This window comes from Vicugna pacos, unplaced genomic scaffold, assembly GCF_048564905.1.
Source record: "Vicugna pacos unplaced genomic scaffold, VicPac4 scaffold_5, whole genome shotgun sequence".
Classification (NCBI taxonomy): Eukaryota; Metazoa; Chordata; class Mammalia; order Artiodactyla; family Camelidae; genus Vicugna; species Vicugna pacos.
The window spans coordinates 135,001-139,171 of record NW_027328726.1 but is presented as its reverse complement, the minus strand read 5'-3'; positions in this window follow the sequence as shown (position 1 = coordinate 139,171).

Sequence of the window (4,171 nt, the reverse complement as noted above, 5' to 3'; positions counted from 1 at the left end):
CGCTGAGTTCTACACACCATCCTCCCCCGCCCCCGCCCCTTCCCCATTTGGATACAAAATAATTTTTTTTTTCTTTTAAACTGAAAAAGTCAGTTTGGGTCTCCTGCCCGTGTTTCATCATTGGTTTGTTGGCTTCTAGGAGGTGGAGTTGACCGAGTTCTTGGACTGTTTAGGAGAGGAACCCCTGATGGGCTGTGGTGGTGCTTTTTCTACATTTTTGTTTGTTTGTTTGTTTGTTTGTTTGTTTGTTGTTGTTGTTGTTTTTTGTTAAAACCCCAGAGTAAGTTCTACAACTTGATTTCCCTTTGGTGGTGGGTTTTGTCGTTTGTTTTCATGTTTTTTTTTTTTTTCCACATGGGGCTACAGTTTCCTTGTCCACGTGTGACTGTGTGTCAAACACACACACCGACACACACACACAGACACAGACACGGGCACACATGCACACACAGACACGCGGATGCCCATGCACAGTGTTGTTCTGTGTAGATGCACTGAACCTCGATTTACCGAGCGGGTGGCTATCGACTCGCCCCCCCCCCCCAACCGCCGCCCGCATTTTTTTGTTTGACGTCCGTGTTCTCACGACCGACCGCGAGTGCGTTTTCCCCACGCGCCCATTTGTTGTCTTTGGGCTTTGTCGCGATCTGTGCCAAGATCGATTTTTCTTTCCACTTCGATGGGGTTGACGGTCTTCATCCTTTCTTTTCTAGCTTCTGGGCTTTGCCTGTCTGCTTTCAAAAGACCTCCTGCATTCGAGAGGACGGACTCCAAAGCCGATTCCTGCGTTGTTCTCGGAGCGCTCGCCTGGTTTCGGTTTGCCAGCCCCCGCCTTCCCTCCCTGTTTCCCTCCTCCCCTTCCCACCCCCCCCCCCCCGCCGCCGGGAACCCGGGATCTCGTCCTGGTCGCTCTGGGCCACCCGCCGGCGTGTCCGTGTGATCTCCCCCGCCCGGGGAATCGCGTGGGGAGCGCGTCCCCTTCGCGGCAGCCGCCCGCCCGGCCGGCCGTGTCTTGCCAAACCCCGGCTCCCTCCGTCCTCCCCGCCCTGATCTGCTGCCGGGGTGGGTCGCGTCGCGTCGCGTCGCCTCATGCCGCCGTGCCGTGCCGTGCCGTGACGAGGGTGAGCGGGCTCCGAGGCGGACGCCACGGGGTCGCGCCGGCCGGCCGCCCGGCGCCTCAGCCCGGGACGGTCTCGGGCGTTTGGGCGGCCGGCGGTCGGGATCGGTTCCGGGGACGTTGGCGACGGCTGTCGGGCGCCATCTGGCTGCCGCTCTTGAGATCGTCCCTCTTCTCCCGAGCGTCGGCGACCTCGGCAAGGGATGGGGCTCGGCGGCGGGGCCCGAGGCAGACTTCGGGGAGGCTGGCGACACCGGCGGTGACAGTCCCCGTGGCGCTGAGCCGCGGGCGCGTCCTGCTCTCGGCGCAGATTGGACTCGCAGGCTGATGAGGGGGTGACTGTCGCCGCGCTCCCGGGATCTCGTGTGTAGGGGGAGGCCGTGTGGCCTGGCCTGGTCGACCAGCATCCGCCTGTGCCCCTGCAGCCGCGGGGACCGACCCGAGCCGATCGGACACGGCCTGCGCCGTGCCGCCGCGGGGGAAAGGGACGGGGTGTCCCGCGCCCGGGCCGCCGGCGGCTAGGTGGTCCGGCCCTCGTCTGTGTCCCTTGGACGACTGCTCCCGAGGCGAGGAGCGGCCCGGGCCCAGTGCGGTGAGGCCGGGGACGGGCGCGCTGGGGTTCCCGGTCGTCGGAGGCGCCTCCTTGGATGAAATGTTTTCTGAGTCCCGATGGACCCGGAGACGTGGCTGGGCCGGCCCCTGTTGGCGCGGGAGGCCAGGGAGGGCGCCCCCCGGCCCGTAAGCCTGCCCGCGTGGGTTCCGGTGGCATTTGAGGGACCGAGACTTCATCCGGACTCGGGGACCGGCACGGGGGCGTCCTGCGAGGGATGTGGGGGAGGCAGGCTTTCCCCGGCCCGGTGCTCGGGAGCGGTCCCTCGTGGGGGGCCCTCTCCTCGGAGGCGCCTCTGTGGCATCTCCCCGAGTCCCCGGCCACGCGGGCGAGAAACGGGCAGGGCGCCCCCGGCCCGATCCCGTCTCCCTCTCGTCCCTTCCCATTCCCACTGCTCCTCCTCAACCCCTCCCCCTCCCCCTCCCCCCCCCGGTCGATCAGATGGCCCCCGAGAGCTTCGGGGCTGCCATTTATGGGGGTAGGGCTGGGGGCAGGTGGCCGGACCGAGGTCCCGGGGCCCCCCCTGCAAATCGTGGACCCGACCCGTTTCCGGGCGCTGTCATTTTTCCTTTCGTGTTGGGCATTTTCTGCCAGCAGATAGGTGCTGACACGGTCTTTCTCGGTGTCTGTCACCGAGTGTTGGGTCTCCGGACGCGTGTGGGGCTCTTGGGCTTTGTCTCTGCGTGAGCCCTGGCCTGGTAGAAGCTGACTCTGCTTCTGACACTTGAGCCGCCCGCTCGGGCCTGCGCGCCGGCTCTCGTGTGTGCGTCCGGCTGACGTGGCCCGTGGTGCCGCCTCCGGTCTCTGGTGGCCCGAGGGCGGTGGGGTGAGGTGGCGGCGTGGGTCTTTTACCCCGTGCGCTCCCTGCCGCAGGCACCCGGTGGTGGCCGGCACGACCCCACCCTCCCAGGCTCCGTGCCGCGTGTCAGGCATTCTCCGCCTGGGGTCGTTGGCCACTCTCCTCGTAGAGGAACGAGGAGTGGGTGGCGCCTGGCGAGGCTGAAGCAGGCCCCCCCTCTGGTGGTTGTCCTCGCCGGGCCCTCCCTTCTGGCTCTGGGGCTTCCCTGCCCCATGGCTCGCTCGCTCGCTCGCTCACCTGACCGATGTGGTGACGTCATGCTCTCCCGGGCCGGGCCTAAGCCGCGCCAGACGAGGGACGGGACGTTCATGGTGAACGTGGCCTCTCTTCTCGTTCTGCCTGCGGGCCCCTCGCCTCTCCTCCACCGCCCGTGGGTGGCGGGGGCAAGGAAGGGGTGCGGACTCCGGCCCGACCTCGGTCTCCCGTGCCTCGTGGTGTCGGCGGGGCCGGGGTCTTGTGACGCGGCAGACACCTCTCGCCTCCTCGCCTGCTCGGCGTCTTGTCTCGCGAGCGGCCCTCCCCCGCGGTGGGGGAGGGCTGCCCCCGCCGCCACGCCACGTATCCCCTCGCCGGGGTGCGAGCGTGTCTCGCCTTGGCCCTCTGTGGTGCCCCTGGAGCGCTCCAGGTTGTCCCTCAGGTGCCCGAGGCCGAGCGGTGGCATCGCTTCCCGTCCCCAGCGTGTCCTCTCGGGTAACCCCTGCGGTGGTCGTGTGTGCCGAGCCACTCTCTTGAGCAGTGGGGGAGGGGTCGAGACGGTAAGCGAGGCGTGGCCCCGCTCCCCACCCTCGGTTGGGGCCGGGGCCGCCTCCTGGTCGTCGTCCTCACCCTGTACGGGGGGGACTGACGTGGCCGGGCGCACGCCGGGTGGGTCCCCCCCTCTGCGGGGCTCGCGCCCGGGCGTGGGAGCGGACGTGGTGGGGCCGGGTGATGTGCCGGTGGGGGCGGGCGCCTGTCTCGTCCCCACGCGGCCTTGGGTGCGTCTCCTCGCGAGGCGGCACGGGCTTTCCCCGGCCCCGACCGCGAACGCTCGCTTTTCGGCCCGCTGCTTACCCCTACCGCAGGCCCCTCCTGCCCAGCCGAGCGCTGACGTCCGCCTCGGTGGACTTCCGTAGGCCTGAAGGGGGCCCCCGCTGGGTAGGGGGCGATGCGCCCTCGGTGAGAAAGCCTTCTCTAGCGATCTGAGAGGGGAGCCTTGGGGGGTACCGGACAACCCCCAGCCGCCGCTCCTCCATCCAGAGCGTGCAGTCGCCACGGGGAGCGACTGCCGCAGCGTGTGGGCAGGGCCCCGCCGCTTTGGCGTGTGGGTTGCGCCGGCCCCGCGGCGGGGCCGTGTGCTGCTCTTTGCCTGCTGTGGCCCGCGCCTCCCCCCTCCGAGTCGGGGGAGGGTTCTGCCGGGCCGGGCCGGGCCCGGCGTCTGGCGCGGGGCCGTGCGAGCGCGCGTGCGTGCGCGCGGGCTTTGCCTCCCCGGTGCGTGCCGTGGGGGGAGGGGCAAGGCGGTCCACCCCGACTTTGCCCCCCGTTGTCTCCCCGCCGCGAGGAGCCACCCCACCTGTTCCGGTCCCGAGCCGCAGCCACCGGTGGCGGT